This window comes from Tamandua tetradactyla, chromosome X, assembly GCF_023851605.1.
Source record: "Tamandua tetradactyla isolate mTamTet1 chromosome X, mTamTet1.pri, whole genome shotgun sequence".
NCBI classification, from domain to species: domain Eukaryota; kingdom Metazoa; phylum Chordata; class Mammalia; order Pilosa; family Myrmecophagidae; genus Tamandua; species Tamandua tetradactyla.
This window is the reverse complement of record NC_135353.1, coordinates 158,989,825-159,012,250: the sequence shown is the minus strand read 5'-3', so window position 1 is coordinate 159,012,250 and position 22,426 is coordinate 158,989,825. Positions and strand designations below refer to the sequence as shown.

The window sequence follows — 22,426 nt, the reverse complement described above, 5'->3', positions numbered from 1 at the left end:
ATGTAAATATTCCACGTCACTATAAATACAATTAAATTTTAAAAACATTTCCTAAAAATCAAAACCAAAATAAAACAAATAAGTCTAACCGTGTAGTAAATTAGTGCAAAAGCACAGAGAGAAAAACTATTTCCAATGATTTTGAATCACAATAATTTGACTGTATATCCTTAATGAGATATAGCTTAAGGACAAAAAGAACTAAATATTGTAGTCGTATCTTATGTGCCAAAGCTATCATGGCCACCCTGAGCTGCAAGGGAATCTGGGAAAACATGACTTTTCACTTCCTATAGTGGAGGCAGCAAGAGAGAATGGGATTGGAAATGGCTTTGGGACAGCCAATCAACAGTGCCAGCCATTGTTATTTTCTGGGGCTACCTCCTTTCTGTTCTCACTCACCTGGTTTGGGGGAGGGAAAATATTTTTCCAATAGCAGATAAAATAGTGGTGGCAGCAGTGCTTCTGCATTAAGTATTCTGCCACCTTAGTGAGGTTGGGATAGCCATCATGACAGATTTGGACAGCAAATCTGGAACCATCTCTTCTCTGGCCAAGTTTGTTGTCAGTGGTTACTAATGTCTTACCTCCAGGCTAACAGTGGAACACTGCTTCCATTACTTATTTTTATGCTGAAGAAAATGGCAACCATGCTTAAAGACTTTTTGCATTTTATGACAAGGCTTTTGATTTTAAAAGATAGAAGCTGAAAGTCTGGAAAGATGCATGATGTGTAAAGTCAACTGTCATTATGCAAATGTATTTGCATGTAATAAATCCAGAGATAGCTGACTATATTTTAGAAATATTATAGGCCAATTATTTTGACATCCTGAAGGAGGTAGATAAATTGTGAAATATATGCTATAGTATACAGGGTAGTATGTTAACAAGTTGTCTTTTGCTAGAAAATATTTTAGAGGAGAAACCATCCATCAGCACATTTCCAGCTTTGTTTTCCTCCCTTGGCTTCATAGGCACATTTAGTAGCAGAAGGAAAAAAAAGAGAGGAAGTTTTATAGGTTTGGATAGAGGCCTGTGATAGTTTCATAGATTTTGCCTCATTTGATACCTAAAATAGTCAGTGAAATATGTGAACCAGGGCTCATATTCCCATTTTCTAGATTAGCAAATTGAAGCTCATGGAGTTGTAATGATTTGTTCAAAGTCAGGAGAGAGACAAATTTGGAATAGAACCCTCTGCCTGTTTGTCTTTTTTACTCTGTAATGTTTCCACTGTCCTTCGCTCCCTTCAGTTTTCAGATTGAGCTAGGTTGGGATTATCTGACACCCTCTGATGAGTGACCAAGGGCACACGAGGGCCCAGAGATTACTGGGATCATGCCAAAAAATAGAGTGCAATGGTAAATCCAAAAGGTGCACTTCTGGCTAATGCCTTGGTGGAAAAACATTAAGGGGGCAAAAATCAAATCTCCCAAGGCCTCTACTGTCACTACACATGTTTCTCCAGGTGACTGAGAGTAGTTGAAGGGTGTTTCTTTATTCAGAAATGCATGTTAATGGCAAAGTGTCAGAGTGTACATTGTGAGGAAGCTAGATTGAAGTCAGGGGATTGCTAATTTGCTGGGGGACATTGGACAAGTCACTTCGCCTGTCTGGGCCTCAGTGTGGATTATTTCTCAGGCTCTTGCATAGTTCTAATATTCCATAGGCCCTTGCTTGGACTTGCAGTGCAGATAAGAAAGTTTGAAACCAAGAGAATATTAAGGGTCCAAATTTCTTCCTGGTAATATGGACCTCACCTGCACAGTTTAAGGACTGACAGAGGGAAAATTCCCAGCTCCAACTAGCAATTGGAGAGTTCGTAAAAGCTGAATTAATAAAGATAATGGCATTGCTGGGAATTTTTAATGATATAGTTAGTGCCTTCTCCATTGGCCTCTCTTAGGAGTGTCATGGGTGGTTTTAGAAGCACAAGGAAGGAATGCAGTGATGAAATTTGCTACCAAAGAAAAACGCTGGGTGTGGGTAGGAAAGTAATACTCTGAAAAATATGACAGCCCAATGGCAGTGGTTCTCAATTCTGACCACATATAAGAACCACCTGGGGAGCTTTTTAAAGATTATTTTTGAGTTTTAAATAAATAAACATACACAGCAAAAATCTTAAGTGTACAACATAATAAATCTTTTTTCTTAACCACTAAGTATGCCATCTCTACTCAACCAATCTGTGATTTGGAGGGCTGTTTATGGCCTGCTTCGTGAAAAACATACTGCATAGCAACCTGAGTTCCTGGAAAGAAAACTGTCAAATGACGGTGATGTCTTGAACAACGGAACAGTAAAGAGAGCCAAGAAGCCAAACCTGGCATTTATATCTCCTAAAGGAGCTGCCAGTCAGCCAGATGACTTTCCAGAAGAGGAAAGAGCAGAAAAGCAATTGAGAAGTCTCACAACTTTTCTCCATATTCTGTACTTTATATAGCTGATCTCGCGCCTACTGGAACTAAATCACTGAGTTGAGGACAATTCCCGAATTTTTATCCAGAATAATTCTTCTGAGGTCCTCCAACTCCTTCCTTAATCCAGCCACTTGGACGTCTCACCAGCACTTCAGATGTAACGTCCAAAATGGAATGTTGACTTTCTCTCTAACCCCCCTACCCCGCCCCAATCTGATTCCGTTCCAATATTCTTTATTCAGTAAATGTCACCTCCATTCACCATTACTTAGGCCCTAAACTGGGGTATCCTTGTCATTCCCCATTCTGTTTTCCCACTTTATACCATCACCAAGTCCTGTTGATTCCTGCTATAAAATATATATCAATTCTATCTTGACTGCATGTGCTGTAATCCTGGCTCTCCCAATTTGGGCGATTTTCTTCAACTCTCTGTTCCTCACTTTCCTAGTTTGTAAAGTGGAGCTAATAGTACTTAGCTAATAGGTCATCGTGAGGAAAGGCAGCCACAGCTCTCCCTCTCTCTTACCACCACCCACTTGTCCAAGTCATTGTCACCTCTCCCTGGACTTCTGTAATCACCTTCTTACCTCATCTCCCCACAACCACTGGAGTTCCTTTATTTATTATTTTTTAAAATTTGAATCAGTAATTTATTAAATATTTGGTCTCAACAGGAAGTGAGATTAGCACATGAGAAAGGTAGCATAGAAAAAAGAGTAATTGCTCGCAATGTCCAGAAGAACCACTCTGCCCTCCCAGCAGTGGAGGGGTGGGGGTGGGGGGTTGGGATGTGGCTGAGGCTAAGGTTGGGGCAGAGGGATGGTCCGGGTGGGGGTGTCATGTAGTGGGAGTGCTTGATGCCTGGGGTTCTCTTGGGCATGCAGGGCCTGGTCACTGTCGCCCTCTCTGGGCAGGTCTCGCTGTAGGCCGGGATGGAGTGGCGTGGCACCGAGCCCAACGTGGGTCTGGTGGATTTCTCCGCAGCCCCGCATGGCCCTGGTGTAGTGTCCCAGGATGGAGTAGGGGGCTGAGGTCCTTAGCGGTCCTCAGGATTGTGGGGCCCATGCTGTAGTGGCCCCAGGGAGCAGTTTCTCTGCCAGGGGCGTGGGGGCCCCTCTGCTGCTGGTGGGGGTAGGGGTCCCGAAGCCTGTGGGGTCAGGGTCCCACGGCCCCCCAGCCAGATCCCACCTGTCGCCCTGTTCTCCTCACCCTAGAGGGGCCGAGCAGGCAGACCATGAATGGGACCCATCATCTAAAGCAGTGTTTTTCAATCTGGGGTGACTGTCCTCTCAGGGCCCATTTGGCAATGTCCAGAGCCAGTTTTTGGCTGTCAGGACTAGGAAGATGCTGCTGGCGTCTAGTGGGTAGAGAAGAGAGATGCTGGGAAACGTCATCTCTTGAGCACAGGACAGCCCTGACAACAAACAAAACAAAACAAACAAACAAACAAAAAACAACCATCCTGCCCAAAATGTCAGTAGGGTGGAGGTTGAGAAACCCTGCTCTAAGGAGATCTTTTCCAAACACAGATCAAGTCAGATCTGTTGACACCCATCTCAGAATACCCCTCTTGGCTCCTGGACGAAACCCAAATTCTTAGCACAGCCCAACAGGCCCTGAGACCTGGCTTCTGCCCACTGCTCCAGCCTCATCTGGTACCACTCTCCCCTCGCTCAGCCTGCTCCAGCCACATGGGTCCTCCTCTAGTTCCTCAACTGGACCAAGCACTTTGCCCCATTCCAGCCTTCACTCAGGCTGCTGCTGCTGACGGGGGTTGGGGGGTGGGGTGGGCACTGTCCGCCCAGCTCTGGGTGATAGATGTGGCTGACACCCCCAATTGCACAGCTTGAGCCAAGGCGGGTTCTGTTCCTAGTGTTACTGACAATTCCAGGCTGGACTTGCACAGGGTCTTCTCCCTCTTAATTGCTAATTCTAGGCTAGTCTTCTTGATTGTGCCCTGAGCCTACCAGAGCTGAAGGCTCCACTGCCAGTTTTTACAAAAATGACACCCATGCAAACTGGTTAGTTTGGGGGTTTAACACATCTCTGGGGTGCTTACTGAGGAGGGGTTTTCACTGCCTCCTGCACTGCTTCCCATAATCTCAGCAGTTCTTAGCTGAGTTCCCTTCTCTCTCCCTCACTTTCAATAGCTCTCCCCCCATGTTCTAACAAAAAGCAGCCTTTCTGGGGTTTTCCACCACCTGCAGCTTCCCTAGGAATTCTGGTGAGTAAAATCTTCTTCATCTCGTCCCAATTCAAATAGTATGGAAGTAGGTAGAGAGCAGCATCGGGAGGAGAACTCGCCTTTAGCTCAGGTAGCAAATCTTTCTGAAAAACCACTGACTTGTACCAAACTACAGAGTTCATCGATTCCAAAGCACACAGTTTTGTTTTGAAAAATTCATTTTGACATCTTTAAAATTGGAATGTGTATTGTGATAGTGGGTCACTACTGACTTGTCAGCCTGTTTCCTTTTTTAATGGTACATGAAACAATTGTGTACCTTACAGTTAACAATATCTTAGATTTGCTGAACTATATGAGCATCTTTCTGAGAAAAGGTTTTCTTGAATAGAAACAAAAGAGCCGATGCCCGAACTCTGGTTAGAAATGAACTATTAGAAGGAGTTGAGAATCCTGGGAGAGGGCATAATATGTGCAGAGCCCCTGGGGTGGAAGGAAATGGCCTGTCCACAAAACTGAAAATTTTTCTTCGCATTTTAATACCTCTGGAATTCAGATGTACCTTACAGGCTGGGGTATTTCATTGTTTAATTGGCAGCATTTCTCCCATAAATGGCAACTTGAAATATGGTACAGAAAATCAATTACTGTCCCTTTCTACCTGGATTCTTTCCCCCCCTATTATTTATTTTTTATTCCATATGTTCTACTCATCTGTTGACAAGGTAGATAAAAGGAGCATCACACACAAGATTTTCACAATCACACAGTCACATTGTGAAAGCTCTATCATCATACAATCATCTTCAAGAAACATGGCTACCGGAACACAGCTCTACATTTTCAGGCAGTTCCCTCCAGCCTCTCCATTACATCTTGACTAACAAGGTGATATCTATTTAATGCGTAAGAATAACCTCCAGGATAACCTCTTCACTCTGTTTGGAATCTCTCAGCCATTGACACTTTATTTTGTCTCATTTCACTCTTCCCCCTTTTGCTAGAGAAGGTTTTCTCAATCCCCTGATGCTGAGTCTCAGCTCATCCTGGGGGGTTTCTCAATCCCTTGATGCTCAGTCTCAGCTCCTTCCAGGATTTCTGTCCCACGTTGCCAGGAAGGTCTACACCCCTGGGAGTCATGTCCCACATAGACAGGGCGAGGGTGGTGAGTTTGCTTGTTGTGTTGGCTAGAGAGAGAGGCCACATCTGAACAACAAAAGAGGTTCTCTTGGAAGTGACTCTTAGGCCTAATTTTAAGTAGGCTTGTCTTATCCTTTGTGGGGTTGTTTCATATGAACAAACCCCAAGATTGGGGGCTCAGCCTATAGCTTTGATTGTCCACACTGCTTGTGAGAATATCAAGAATTCAACTTGGGGAAGTTGAATTTTCCCCCTTTCTCACCATTCCCCAAGGGGGACTTTGCAAATACTTTTTAATTCACTGTTCAAATCACTCTGGGATTTATCGGGGCATCACTCTGGACAAACCAACAGAATCTCATGTCCTACTCAAGGCTCCATGTATTTATCATGTTCAATTAAACTGTCTATATAAGTTATATTAGGAAATTCACTAGTCAAAATATAAATTTTGTACCAAATAAATATTTTTTGCTTTAATCTCACACATAAATTGACATTTTAAAATATTAATTACCATCTATTTTCAGCACCCTGCAGTAATGACATTCCTATGTTCTTCTGCATGCAAAAACATTTTTAAAATTTGTACATTTAGTCACTATCATTATACACTCTAGGCATTCCTAGATTATACCATCTCAGTCTTTATCGTCAATCTTTCTTTCTGATTTCATTTGTGCCCCCAGCCCTCCTCCCTCTATCATTCTCACATTCAGTTTCATTCAGTATTTAAACATAATTGTATTACAGTTTGGTAGTATTGTGCTGTCCAGTTCTTAGTTTTTACATTCAGTTCTGTTGCACAATCTGTATACCTTCAGCTCCAGTTACCCAATATCTTACCCTATTTCTATCTCCTGATTGTCTCTGTTACCAACAAAATTCTCCAAATTTATTCACTAATGTCAGTTCATATCAGTGAGACCATACAGTATTTGTCCTTTTGTTTCTGGCTAATCTCACTCAGCGTAATATCCTTAAGGTCCATCCATGTTGTTACATACTTCATAACTTTATTCTGTCTTACAGCTGCATAATATTCCATCGTATGTATATACCACAGTTTCTTTAGTCACTCATCTGTTGATGGACATTTTGGCTGTTTCCAGCTCTTGGCAATTGTAAATAATGCTGCTATAAACATCGGTGTGCAAATGTCAGTTTGTGTCCTTGTCCTCATGTCCTCTGAGTAGATACCTAGCAATGGTATTGCCGGGTCATATGGCAATTCTATATTTAGCTTTTTGAGGAACCACCAAACTGCCTTCCACAGCAGTTGTATCATTTGACATTCCCACCGAGAGTGGATAAGTGTGCCTCTTTCTCCACATCCTCTCCAGCACTTGTCATTTTCTGTTTTATTGATAATGGCCATTCTGGTGGGTGTGAGATGATATCTCATTGTGGTTTTGATTTGCATTTCTCTAATAGCCAGGGAAGTTGAGCATCTCTCCATGTGCCTTTTGGCCATTTGTATTTCCTCTTCTGAGAAGTGTCTGCTCAAGTCTTTTGCCTATTTTGTAATTGGGTTGGCTGTCTTTTTGTTGTTGAGTTGAACAATCTCTTTATAAATTCTGGATACTAGCCCTTTATCTGATATGTCATTTCCAAATATTGTCTCCCATTGTGTAGGCTGTCTTTTTACTTTCTTGACGAAGTTCTTTGATACACAAAAGTGTTTAATTTTGAGGAGTTCCCATTTCTTTCTTTCTTTCTTTAATGCTCTTGCTTTGGATATAAGGTCTAGAAAACTGCTTCCTAGTATAAGATTTATAATATATTTCCCTACATTTTCTTCTAACAGTTTTATGGTCTTAGATCTAATGTTTAGGTCTTTGATCCATTTTGAGTTAACTTTTGTATAGGGTGTGAGATATGGGTCCTCTTTCATTCTTTTGCATATGGATATCCAGTTCTCTAGGCACCATTTATTGAAGAGACTGTTCTGTCCCAGGTGAGTTGGCTTGACTGCCTTATCAAAGATCAATTGTCCATAGACGAGAGGGTCTATATCTGAACACTCTATTTGATTCCATTGGTCAATATATCTATCTTTATGCCAGTACCATGCTGTTTTGACCACTGTAGCTTCATAATATGCCTTAAAATCAGGTAGTGTGAGAGCTCCGACTTCATTTTTTTTCCTCAGGATACTTTTAGCTATTCGGGGCCCCCTGCTCTTCCAAATTTGGTTATTGGCTTTTCTATTTCTGAAAAGTAAGTTTTGGGGATTTTAATTGGTATTGCATTGAATCTGTTAATCAATTTAGGTAGAATTGACATCTTAAGTGTATTTAGTTTTCTAATCCATGAACATGGTATGCCCTTCCATCTATTTAGGTCTTCTGTGATTTCTTTTAACAATTTCTTGTAGTTTTCTTTGTATAGGTCTTTTTGTCCCTTTAGTTAAATTTATTCCTAAATATTTTATTCTTTTGTTTGCAATTGTAAATGGAATTCTTTTCTTGACTTCCTCCTCAGATTGTTCATTACTAGTGTACAGAAACACTACAGATTTTTGAGTGTTGATCTTGTAACCTGCCACTTTGCTGTACTCATTTATTAGCTCTAGGAGTTTTGCTGTGGATTTTTTGGGGTTTTTGACATTTAGTATCATATCATCTGCAAACAGTGAGAGTTCTACTTCTTCATTTCCAATTTTGATGCCTTGCATTTCTTTTTCTTGTCTAATTGCTCTGGCTAGAACTTCCAACACAATGTTGAATAACAGTGGTGATAGTGGACATCCTTGTCTTGTTCCTGATCTTAGGGGGAATGTACCTGGATTCTTAACCTGTGTTTCTAATCTCCCATAAATACTGATCTGTTCACTTGGAACATTTGTTATTACTCTAAATCCCCCCTGATGCCCTTTAACTATGGGAGACAGGACCGAATCCTTTTGTGGGCAGAACCTTGATGTCCATGTAGCTTCATGGGGCTGACCTGAATGTCAGTTTGGGCTTCTCCAAATCTATGTGTTCCTTTCACACAATTTGAACAGATGGGATTCAAAGGACTGAAAATTCACACAAATATTTATAATTTCTTCTTTAAATACCAGGTTTAAAATCTATCCATTCAACCAATATTTATATAAACAGCTACTATGTGCTAGGCCCAGGGTAGACAAACTATAATCTGTAACAAATCTGGCCCACTGCCTGTTTTTTTTGTAAATAAAGTTTTATTGGAACACGGCAGTGCCCATTCATTTACATATGGTCTTTGACTGATTTGGGACTATAATGGCAGAGTTGAGTAGTTGCAGCAGAGATTATATGCTTCACAAAGCCTAAAATATTTACAACCTGGCTCTTTACAGAGTACACTTGGGGGACTAAAAAATAATAAATGAGCAATCAAAAAAACCACGCAATCTCATAAAAAAGAGTTCCCATGTTATATTGAAAAGCACACACCTAAGCCAGGAGAGAACAGAGACTTTGTGTGCCTTTTTCTCCCCAGAGTCCCCACTGACTTGTAGTACCTGGCCTGGAGTAGGTGCTTGTAGTAGGTTAAAGATGGTCACTTTGTTACCCTCCCGCTAAGAGATGGAATTCATTTCTCCTTCCCTGAAATCAGGGCTAGACTTAGTGACTTGTTTAATCAATAGATTGTGGCAGAAGTGATGTTCTGGAACTCTGAGGCTAGTACTTCAGATGCCTTCAGCTCTCCAAGCTTATTGGAATGATCACTAGCTGCCTTGTAAAAACCTGAGGCCACCATACTGGAGAAGGCAGGTGCACACTAGTTGGCAGTGTCAGCTGAGCCCAGCCTTGCAGCTATCCTTGCCAGACATATGAAGGAAGCCATCTTGAACCTCCAGACCAGCCCATCCGCCAACTGAGTACCTTTGAGTTACTTCAGCTGACATTATGAGGAACCAATGAATTGCTCCACTGAGCCATGCCCAAATTCCTGACTCATAAAATCACGAGATAGAAGAATAAAAGGGAGTTGTTCTTTCAAGCCACTAAGTTTGTTGCACTTTGTTATTAAGAAATAGGTAACTGGAACAATGCTCATAAATATTCCTGGCTTTTCTTTTTTTTTACACAACCAGCAAATCATAGAGTAAGAAGTAGAACCTGTCTGTTGGCTCACAGTGGCTATGATATTTTTTTTCTATTGATAGTTGCCCAAAGTTAGCAGGGGGATCTAGTTCTTCTTGGATAGACTTTATTAGTCAGGGTTCTCTAGAGAAGCAGAAAAACAGAACCCATAGCATACACACACACACACACACACACGTAAATATTAAGAGATTTACTGTAGGAATTGGCTCATGCAACCATGGGGATTGGCAAGTCCAAATTATATAGGGCAGGCCCCAAGTTGGAAACTCAGTTGAAGGTGACATGGAATTAATTACATACAAGAAGCCATAAGTTTTCCAACTGTGATGAAGGTAATGATAAATTCCCCAGAAGCTGGCTATCTGTAGTAGAGACAGAAATTCTTTCTGACTGCTGAAATCATCAGTGCTCACTTTAAAGCCTTCAACTGATTGGATAAGGAGACTTCTCTCATTGCTGAAGGCAATATCATTTGTTGATTGTAGATGTAATCAGTCAGAGATGCAATCAACTGGCTAATGATTTAAATCCATCTACAAAACAACCCTCACAGTAACAGGGTTTTCTTGGCCAAACAACTGGACACCAAAGCCTAGCCAAGTTGACACATGCAATTAACTGTCGCAGACCTCTTCCAATGTCTCCAGAAATCTGATCAGTTGGATGCTCAATAGGCACATAAGGGGCTTTGTGAAAGGTGATTCCTAAAGACTTGTGTTTCTGGACCAGACGCTGGTGGGCCTCAGAGAAGCATGATGGCATTAGAGCAGCATAACCTTCTAGAACCTATGATGTATCCCAAAGTCTGGGGGAGGGAAGGGAGCACAAGGTTTCAGCAGCTTTGTAGAACCCCAGCTATGGTACATTTATATAGGAGGCCAAATACAGTAATGAAGTTCAGTCTCTCTAGAAAGACTGCTGGGTTTTGAATCTCATATCTTGCTGCTTATTAGCTTGGAAGACTTGGGTGAGTTATTAAACTTTGTTGCGTCTCAGTTCCCTTAACTGCACAATAGTGGAAATATAGCTTCATAAGGTTTCTGTGAAGATTGAATGATTTAACCTTATGGAAAGCAACTGGAAAATCTACAGGACTTAGTAAGCACTCCTATAATGAGACATTCTTTCTCATAATATTTAAGCTCCAACCTTCATCAGTTCTCAAATTTTCCCTAGAGTTTCTGTAAACATATTCAGTTTTTCCTTGTCCTTCAGAGACTGATTTATTGGCATCTCTCTCTATATTTTTTCATTGTACTTTTAAAAAGTTTATTTATTTTTATTGATATATATTATATATTCATTACCATGTAATCATCCAAAGTGTACAACCAATGGTTCACAATATCATCATATAGCTGTTCATTTATCATCACAATAGACTTTTTTATTTTTTGTGAAAAATAACATATATACAAAAAAGTAATAAATTTCAAAGCACATCACAAGAATGAGTTGTAGAACAGATTTTAGAGTTTGGTATGGGTTATAATTCCACAATTTTAGGTTTTTACTTCTTTGCTACTTTAAGATAGTGGAGACAAAAAGAAATATCAATATAATGATTCAACAATCATATTCATTTGTTAAACCCTATCTTCTCTGTGTAACTCCATCACCTTTGATCTTTCTTCTTCTCTTTAGGGGTATTTGGGCAGCATCTATATTTTTTTATTGCTTCAGTCGATGAAAGGGAAACAGGATCCAGGGCCATGGGACTCAGAAAGGAGGCCAAGGAGCTGTGAAGAGGACCCTTATTTGACCTTTTTCTTGGGGTACAGGTTATTGGTGTGGCTGTAATTCTTCTTGTGGCAGTTGATAGCATGGTGATTCAGGTGAGTTTACACATCATCTTGTCACATTTGTACTTCTGGGCAAGCTGGCATTGGGTAGGCATGATGATGCCACCCTGGAGGTGAAGCACCCAGTACAGGGGGGACTCTTTCCGGATGTTGTAGCCTGAGAGAGTAAGGTCATTGTCTAGCTTTCTGCCTGCAAAAATCAGACACTGCTGATCAGGTGGAATGCCCTCCTTTTCTTGGATTTTGACTTTGATGTTCTGGATGGTGTCACTGGGCTTGACCTCAAAGGTGATGATGGCCTTGCCTCTCTGGGTCTTCACCACTACTGCCACCAACCATCTGGGTCACCTTGTTGAAGAGAAAGAGTTATTGGATATGTTTTTATTTGGGAATAACTCATATTTCAGTCAGTACCTTTGGTTGGCTGATCCATTGTGCATATATAATATCCTTATGTTACCAACACACTGATCATCTGTATTTTATCACCTCATTAAAAGCATTGGAATCCTTACCATGATTTTATATTAAAATTACATAATTAGCTTTCCAGTTTTCTCAGCTATTGTTGTGGGTTAAATTGTGTCCCCTCAAAAAGATATGTTGAAGTCCTAAATTCCCTGTACCTGTGAATGTGACCTTATTTGGAAATAGGGTCTTTTCAGATGTAATCAAGATGAAGTCCAAGAGAAGGTCATACTGGATTAGGGTGGGTCCTAAATGCAATGACTGGTGTCCTTATAAGAAGGCCATGGGAAGACACAAAGATGTGGATACCCAAGAAAATGCCATGTGACACCACAGGCAGAGATTGGAGTGATAAATCTGCAAGCAAGAAATACCAAGGATCATTGGTGACCACCAGAAGCTAGGAGAAAGGCATGTAGCAGATTCTACCTCAAAGTATCCAGAAAGAAACAGCACTGCTGACATCTTGGTTTTGGATGTCTAATCTCTAGAACTGTGAGATAATAAATTTATGTTGTTATAAGCCAACCCAGTTTGTGGTAATTTGTTATGGCAACCCTAGACAATTAATACATCTATAATGCATACTTTGCAAACTCCAATCAACAGATATATCTGATATGTTTTTCATCTCTCCCCGAGTTTTCGGGATCTGCCTATTTTGTACCCTCCATAGCTCAGTGGACAAGGGATATATCTGTATTTATTATACCCCACTGTACAATGGAGCTAGACTTGGTAACTTAAAAAGAACATAGAGGAAGTCCTCATGTGCTGCTGCTTGAGGAGACCCTCAAGGTGGTGGGGCTGCAGCTGCATAGAGGAAGGGCAATGTTGAGGATGGCTTCCATGTGGCAGAAGCTACTCCAGCCACCTCTGCAGTTAGGTTGAGATTGAGTTGTAATCAATGGGATGGGGGCAGCAGTGAAGTATGCCAGTTCCAGGCCTGGCCATAAGGGCCTGTGTGTGACCTTCCAACACTTCTTCTGTTGCAGTAACCCTGGAAATCATGTGCTGAGTTGGTGGTATCTCTGTTAGTGTATGGAGCGAATACCACAAGCTTGTGCTGGACATGAAATTTGAGAGAAGTATATTTCAGTTGGATTAAGCCCCTGAGATTTGGGGGTTAATTTGTTATTTAGCTTATCCTGACTAATACAGATGTAATGGCCCAGATACTCAACTAGAGAGGAACACAAACTGCAGCCTGAAGAAGAAATTAACCCACCCAATAATAACATCTAATCTCTTCAATACTGTAAATATAAGAAGAGTCTTATTTACTTGGAAAGACTGGTTTGAATATGTCACTTTCTTACCCAAAAAATCTTCCATAGATTTTGTATTCATATTGTCTCCAGAATCCAGTTCAAATTCCTCAGCTTGGCATTCAAGGTCTGCTGAAATCTTGATTTAAATCTACTGATTCTATTTTTCCTTCTAAGGTCTTCCTCTGTCCATTGTGGAAAGGCTCCACTCCAGACCAAACTGGTCCTCCTCATTGTTCTCTTTATACCTCATTTTTTGTCCCACATCTGGGCCTTGAACAGCAATAGCTCCATCGATTGGGTTCTATCTTGAAAATTTTAGGTCCTTTTTGTTGTTGTTCGGTAGTTTTAGGACAACTTTTCAAAAGAAGTTACTATTATTCCTGTTTCATGGATGGGGAAATTAAAGCACTGAGGGCATTTAAGTAACTCACCTGCCTCCCACATCTAGATAATATCTTCAAACTCAGATCTGTCTGACCTCAAACCCTTCTGTTCACCATTCCTCATTGCTTCTTTGGTTCCTGATGTTTCCCTTGTCTGAAATCCCATTTCTCGAAGTTTCTCCTTGCAGTTAGTTTCTTTCATCTACAAGGCCATGTTTTCCATGAAGCTTCTCCACCTTCCCGGCATTTGGGGTGACTTCTTCCTCTAGATGCACGCTAAATTGATGCTTTGTGCCTCCAATTTAATGCTCAGCTTTGTACAATTTGTGCTCTTTGCATAGTACTTTGTATGGAGCAGGTGCTCAAACATCTGAGGCTGGGGTTGGTTTAAAGGGATACTTGGGAGTCTTGGCTGCAGTTGAAAAGGTAAATTAGATCCAGAAGGATAAGATGAGGGATGGCTCAATCCTCTATTCCTTATTTTCAGGTTTCCCATGGGAAATGGCAAAGGATCAAAACTTGTTGGATGGCAAAAATTGGTGCTGGAGAAAGTTTAAAGCCAGAAATCTCTGAAGGTGCTAAGGTCTACAGATGTTTGAAGAAATATGGGCAATCATGAAAGTCTATTCTGAGGACCATGGATTGTTAGCCTAGTGGCTTGAGCAGTGGAAAAAGGTCAAGGTTTTAGATGCCGTTCCCATGAGAATTAATGAGCTTTGATTTTAGTCCCTGTGTTCTGCATTTCCATGAAGCCTGACTAGGCTTGGTTATTTAACTCAAGCTAGCTGCCTTGGCCCACTATCTGAGATTCTGGACCTAATGGGGGGTGGAAGAGTGATGGGTGAATTAGGCAAATGCATCTCACCCAGGGGATTAACAAAGCATGATTTGTCATGTAGCTACTAGCTCAGAAGGATTGTTTCAGCCAGTTCCTGGGAGAGGAGCCAAAGCAGACCAAATATTAGACCCAGAAAATGGCAAACCTGCTTCTTTCTAAGGTAGCTCCTTTTGATGGGCTTTAAAAAATTTTTTATGCCTTTTAAAAAATATATTTTTATTGAGATATCTTCACTGTCATACAGTCTATCCAAAGTATGTAATCAATAGCTCACAATTTGATGGGCCTTTGAAACATGTCATTCTGTGCATGTGGGAGGGACAGGGTATGGGTAAGGTAGAAGCTTTTCTCTCTGCTCTAACTGTAAAACACTGTGGGTGTTGTTCTAGCAGACAATGAAAGGCTTCCAAGCACTAGATTTTCCAACTCATTCCAAGGGAATTTGGGATATTTGAGTGGATCACATGCTTCGAGACTCTAGGATTTAGAAGTGAAGGTGAGGATGAGGAAGGGACAGGAAATTTCATTTCTTTGGCAGTGTGCTAACTTGAGGATGCTTCTCAGGGCAGCTTATCAGCAACCTCTTTAAATTGACTGATTTTATCCTTGCCTCTCATTGTAAAAGTTTCTTTTTCAGACAGCAACTTCCAAACTGTCTTTTAGAATTTACAGAAGGACAGAAAGTAGAATAGTTGTCAGCAAGCGGCATAATAATGTGCCAGGAAATGACATGGCAGAGAGCTAGATAGCTCCTCCCCTATCTTTTACCTTCAGGCAGGGACGGAACTATAATACCTGCTGATCTTTTTGTGACTTATTTTACACTTGAAGTGTATATCACTAAAGGAGAATTTGCTCTGGAGATCAGAACTAGAGCAGAAATTTGTTTTAAAAAAGACAAAGCAATAGGGGAATAGGAACTTGGAAAGTGGGATGCTTGCTATGTTATGTTATTTTATGTTTACTCTGCAATGCTATGCTATTGTGTTATGTTATGAAGTGCTATTGTGTAATCCAGTGGTTCTTTTTTCTTCTTTTTTGTGAAAAATAACGCGTATATAAAAAAGCAATAAACTTCAAAACACATCACAACAAGGAGTTGTAGAACCGATTTCAGAGTTTGGTATGTGTTTTAATTCCACCATTTTCGGTTTTTACTTTTAGCTGCTCCAAGATGCTAAAAGAAATATCAATATAATGATTCAGCACTCATACTCATTTGTTAAATCCTACCTTCTCTGTATAACTCCTCCGTCACCTTTGATCTTTCTCTCACTCTAGGGATATTTGGGCAATGCCCATTCTAACTTTTTCATATTGGAAGGGGCTGTTGATAATATGGGATGGGGGATGGAACTAGTTTGATGTTCTGGAGAGGTTGGCCCCTCTGCATTTCAGGAGTTATCAATCCAGTTATGCTTGAAATGTGTTCCCCACAGCAGCAGCTGAGTACCTCGGCACTTGTTAGAAATGCAAATTCTTGTGAGCCACCCAAGACCTACCGAATTAGAAACCCTAGGGCTGAAGCATGGCAATCTGAATTGTGATAGTCTTCCAGGTGATTCTGATGAATGCTCTAGTTTGAGAACCCCTGCTGTGTAATCGATGACAAATAAATTATTTTTTATTTTACTTATCAATTAGGAATGTAATTGGCCACACACACACACACAAAAAAGCAAAGAAACAGAAAACCCAGCAAACACTTCCCCAGCTATGTAAGCAGGAAAGAATTTTATTGTTTGGAAAAAGAAGAAAAACTAAGGCACACAGTCCAGGCTGTTGTCCAAGGATGATGTCTAGGGATTCAGGCTCTTTCTAGCTTCCTCTTCTACCACTCTTAGCAAGTGGCTTTTGTCTGCAGAGTTATAAAATGGCTGCTGTGCCTCCAGGCATTGCCTCCATGTTCCAGGCAGGGAGAAGAGGGAAGGGAAAAGGGCTTCTTTTTTTTGTTCAGATAAAGTAATTCTTTTCAGGGATTTCTGCCTATATTTCATGACCAGAAGAGACATGTCACATGACCAATTCTAGCACCATTGGAAGGTAAAAGACTTTAGCTTTTCAGCCTTTATGATAGAGAGAGAGTCAAGGGAAAGGCGGTGGGAGTGAGAGTCGTTCAGGGGAAGCCACTTCTTACCATCTCCTTCAACTTCCAACTTGTAACTAATTCTTTTTCTTTTCTTGGTTGAGATTGTTGGGGAAGGCTGTTATAGTAAAGTTATCAGCTTAATGCTTATAGGGAAATATGATTAACAAATGCTCTTTTCATTTCCATTTTAAATCTGAAAGCTAATTCATTAAGGAAATTAAATTTTATATCAGAGTTGTTATTTACATTAGGATATGCTTTTAGGTTGCGTTTTCCTTCTTGAGGTCTAATGGAAGATTTGTGAAATAATGCCAAATAAGGCAAAATAAGAAGTAATGTGAAATACTGCACAACTACACATACGTGGGCTAATTATGGTGAAGAGTCTGAAATTTTGAATGTTGAAAAATATGCATCTATTGTTTCCTTAAAATACAAATAATAATTAGAATTTGGATCCAAGTCTGTCACATACAATTTCTTTTATTGTAATGCATAGATACTAGTGATCATTGACTTATTTATAATAAGAATTGTTTCCAAATCAGTATAGCAGTGTTAAACCTATTTATGATACTCTGCAATCCCATTTATTACTCAACAAAGCCATTCTGCTTGCATTTTCCATGGTAAATTTGCCCCGATTCTGTTCAAAATATTATTAATCTTATTTTAATGCCACATGAGTATATGAGCTATTGCTGGGATCATTGAAGTTGCCATGGAAATCGTCAAGCTGGCAAAAAGAAACCTAGGGCCAGAGAAGATCAATAATATTTCTGGGGAACAAGAGCTTGTCCAGGTCATAAGGAGATAGCCGGACACTAAGTCCTATGTAATTTTCACATTCTCTTTCTCTAGGTTCTGAAGTTCTTTTTTTTTTTTAATCTTCAACAAATTTTCTGCAATTAAAATAGAACCTCTTAGCACTCCCTTTCTTAATCTTCACCCTGTACATCAGGGGTTGGCAAACTCTGACCAATGGGTCAGACCTGCTCCACTGCCTGTTTTGGTATGGCTCATAAGCTAAGGGTGGGCTTTACATGTTTAAATGTTTGAATAAAATACTATTTTGCGACATGTGAAGAGTATATGATGTTCAAATTTCAGTGTCTATAAATAAAGTTTTATTGGAACACAGACACGCCCATTCATTTACCCATTGTCTGTGGCTGCTTTCATGCTACAACCCCAGAATTGAGAAGTTGTGATAGAGATGAAATGACCCACAATGCCTATGTTATTTACCATCTGGCCAGGTGATTCCAAATTAACCGAGCTAGTAATAAAATGAGTTTTTCACTGCTGTCATTTGAAAACTGTTATTCTCTTTTTTCCTAAAGGGAGAAAAAGGTTCTATTTTGGTTTGTAATCCATTATAGTCAAGTCATTTTTATTAACATTAGTTTTCCCACTGGTATTTCTATACTTTGAAAACTTTGTAAATTATAGCAGAAATGAATTTAGGTTTTGAAAAATTTCAGCATGGCAAAATAATAGTAAAAGACTCATGTGAGCAAAAATCATGCATTGACTATACCTAGAGAATGTCATTTTACCTTCCTATTATACTTTCAAGTCACAATTGGGGTGACATGCTAATTCTTATTTGATTTTTAAACCTGTGCGATTCAATAGCTTTGGTTCTGCTCAGCCACCTTTGAAAAAATTTAGTTCTTCTTTTTATCGAAGTTATTCATGTGCATAATTTAAGAAATCAAGCCCTTCCCAAGGCTTATTTGAATAAATATCAGTTCCCACCCCCTTTCCCTAACCCCTACTTTACCCTTTTCTCTCTTTAGAGGTAACGTTCGCAGCTTTTTAATTTTTATTTTTTTTATATTTATAGCTTATATTGCAGTTAAAATTTTTTTTTAAATGGAGGCATTATCTAATTACTTTCCACAATCTTAGATCAGGATTTATCTCTCAGATATCCTCATCCCCATCACACATGTAAATATTTCCTACATGCTCATTCTCTCAATGTAGTTCCATTACAATATTTGTCAGTTTGATAGTTTGACTATAGAAATGCTATTCATAACTCAGCCAAGTTAAGCCACTGATAAGACACAATTAAAGAAACAAGCAGGGAATTGGAATATGGATGTAAATATTTACCCAGAATTCAGTCCACACAGAAAAAAAGAAAGGAAAATATGAAATAGAATTTAAAGGGTCATGAAGGATAAAATAAGAAGGCTCAACATATGCCAATGTGAGTTCTGATAGGAGAAAACTGAAGACTGAGGGAGCATTAAGTGTCAAAGAGAAAATGTAGGTTAAAAAGAATAATCAAGTGACTAGCAGGAATAACTAAAATCAGAATTCATACAATACTATCTATAGAGACTAAAGGTGAAATAAAGACTTTTCAAAATCTGAAGAAGTTGACCACTCTTAAATGCTTAATACCAAATGATGTACTTCTATAAAAAGGAAATCAAACCTAGAGAGAAGGATTAAAATCTAAGAAGCTATGATGAACAAAGAAATTGATAAACATGTTGCATAATTAAAAAAACTAACGACTATTAAAAAACCCACAGTTGTAAGATTAATAATGACTATTTTGGGGGGTTGCATAGGGTTCAAAACAAAATGGAATTCAATAATACATAACCTGGTGTGGGACATCAGGAATGGGTCTCTATGGAGTTGATGGGTTTTAAGTATCTTGAACTATTCAGGAGGAGTCTAAAGTTGTAATTACACTTAAAATATAAAATCAAGTCTGTACACTAAAACCTCTAAGATAACCATGGAAAGAATAAAAATAAGGTTTGTATCTTCCAAAATTAATGGAAGATAGAAAAAGGGAAACAAAGAAGCAAGGTATATAGAAAATTGGAAATATAATAATGAAATAAATCCAAATATAACTGCATAACAATAAATATAAATGGTTCCGCATTCCTCATTGTGGGCAGAGCTTCTTAAATTAGATAAAAACAAATGCAATCATCTGCTGTTTGTAAGAGACACACCTAGAGTATAAAAACACAGAAAGGTAGAAAGTAAAGGATAAAAACAGGAAAATCAAGTGATTATTAGGTGTTTGGAAGCCTATGCTTGTTTTTAACTGTTTTATTGAGTCTCTTCAGATTGAATTTATGATAATCAGAGAAAATGAAAAATTTTTGATAGCTAAAAAATATTAGACTTTAAGAAATTTTTATTGTGGTGACATATTACAACACAAAATTTCCTATTCTAACCACTTTCATGTGTACATTTCAGTGATATTAATTATATTCACAATATTTTGCTACTATGACCACCATCCATTGCCAAAATTTTTTATCACCCTGAACAGAAACTCTGTACCCTTTAAGCAATAATCCTCTTTCCCACTCACCCCCACCCACCCCCTGGTTATCTGTAACCTAATTTCTGTCTCTGTGAAAATACTAGATCTTTACTGAATACTGCCACCAACACCAAGTACCCTAAATCTTTCCTACATAGTTTTCAGATAATGGTATTTCTTATATAAGGAGAAAAGAAACCTCTTCAATTTCACCTTCTAGAACTAGGAATGTTTATCCCCGCTCTATAGAAAACCTCCCACTAACATGTTATTTGTGGTAATAAAATAATTTCAGAGTTCTGTGAAGGATTATCAAAGAATCTTGATTTTCGGGGGGCTTGTGACTGTTCTTAAAAAGGACTTTCACAAGCTGGAACCCTGTGTGACACTCATGGAAGACACCTGGACAGTGAGGACATTATCCATCAAATTAACAATTTATCAATTGATGTCTACAAAAGATTTCTATGTGATTTATAAACCTAAACTATACTGACATCCTCTATATTCATTTTCTATTATAATAACAAAATATCCCCAAACTTAGGGGCTTAAAACAACAAACATTTATTATATCATAGTTTCTGTGGGTTGAGAATGTGGGAGCAGCTTAGTTGTGTGTTTCTGGTTCAAGGCCTCTCATAAGGCTTCAGTCAAGATGGCAGGTGGGGCTGCAGGCATCTGAAAGCTTGACTGTGGCTGGAAAATTTACTTCCCAGATGGTTCATTCACATGGCTATTGGTAGAAGGCCTTAGTTCCTCACCGTATGGGCCTCACCATATGGGGGGTGCTTGAGTGTTGTGATGACATGGCAGCTTGCTTCCCCCGGAATGAATGATCCAAGAAAAAGCAAGACAGAAGCCACATGTCTTCATGACCCAGCCTTGCAATATTATCTTCCATCATTTCTGCAATATCTTTTTGGTTACATAGCTAAGCTCTATTCAGTATGGGAGGGGACTTACACAAAGGTGTGAGCCAGAAGACAGGGATATTGGAGTAACAGTTTGGAGATTGGCTACACATCCTCAGATAAAAACATCAAGCTAGTGCTTAGAAAGGATAGAAGAAAAATTTTCAGGAAATAAAAATTTAGAATTTTAATGCTATTTCCATTTTCTCTATCTTACATAATGACAATTCTTGCCTAAATCAGCATTTTGATTTTCCCTTAATTTCTACCTTTTCTAGATTTATTAAGCCTGAGGTTCTTGAAATTTATGAGAACTTGGTGAAATTTACGGGTTTGTCCATGCTTGTCTTTAAAAAAATATTCTTGTGTGCCTTATTTAAAGTGAAAACTATCTTCAATCCCTACAGTAATTGTCTTCATTTCATATGTTGCTTTTTGTAAAGACATAGGGTATATCTTTTATCAAAACGTTAGCAGTTTCAACATGATTGTGCTTGTATGATGCATGAGAAAAATGTCTCATTTTTCTTATCGTCTTATCATCTTCTAATCTGAAATTTTCCTGCAGTTCAATGAAATGAATGCTTTTAACAGTTCCCATCTACACTAGAACCATACTGGAAAGTGCTTTTATAATATTTTTAAAGGACGATGTGTGAAAACCTGCCTATAATTGGCTAAATGGATACATTAGACAATCAAATACCTCTTCCGTTTCCAAAGGGCTGCTTCCATGGGGTACTATATGCATTGAAAAGTGGATCAATTTTATGAAATTGGTGACCTATCGTGCATTAAAATCTAGAAAGTCCACATTTCATTTCAAATTGAGGTCTTGAAAGTAATGCTCCTTACTTATAGCTGCATTATCTTAATAAAACTGAAGTGATAATTATTTTAAATCCACCAACCAATGTATAAAGGAAAATCGCTAAAACTTGATTTAGTAATTTAGAGTATGAAAATTGCTAGCATCTATTTCATATAATCTTTAATAAGATTTTAAAAAAATAAACTTATGGCCACCAACCTCCCTTTAGATAATCTTCAGGGAGTGGGGTGTGGGGGTGTGGGTGAGGGGCAGGGGTAGGAGTGGGGAGGGCCTGGTCTCTCTGACTACCTGCATAATGTAACCCGTGGGTGCCACAAATCTCCAGGGGCCTTACCGTGATCACTCTGAAATCTCCATGGTTACCTACTCTTCTGGGTTAGAGAGCAAAGGAGAGGGCATTGTCTTGAGAAGGTTATAGTTGTTTGTACATTATTGGTCCCAAATGTCTCTTAAGTCTCACCAGTTTGAGGGTTGGTCCTGAGGTTCCTGAATCGGATGCTGCCAGGTGTCCAGCAGCAGGGTCTTCTTTCATCTCCCCAAAAGCAAGCTGCTGGGATAAAGTGTGACCTACATGTAGTCGGAGGTGCGGTGAGGCTGCTGTCCCTCTAGCTGCAGTGTTCCCCCTGGCCTGATGCAGAGCTCAGCTACTCTACTGGAGCCCAGTGAGAACATCCAGAGGG

General features: G+C 39.4%; 1 pseudogene; it reads right to left on the bottom strand.

Annotated features, from left to right (window-relative positions):
- Nucleotides 1-11,590: 11,590 nt before the first annotated feature.
- Nucleotides 11,591-13,962, bottom strand: LOC143672142 (ubiquitin-ribosomal protein eL40 fusion protein pseudogene; annotated as a pseudogene).
- Between the last annotated feature and the right edge of the window lie 8,464 nt (nt 13,963-22,426).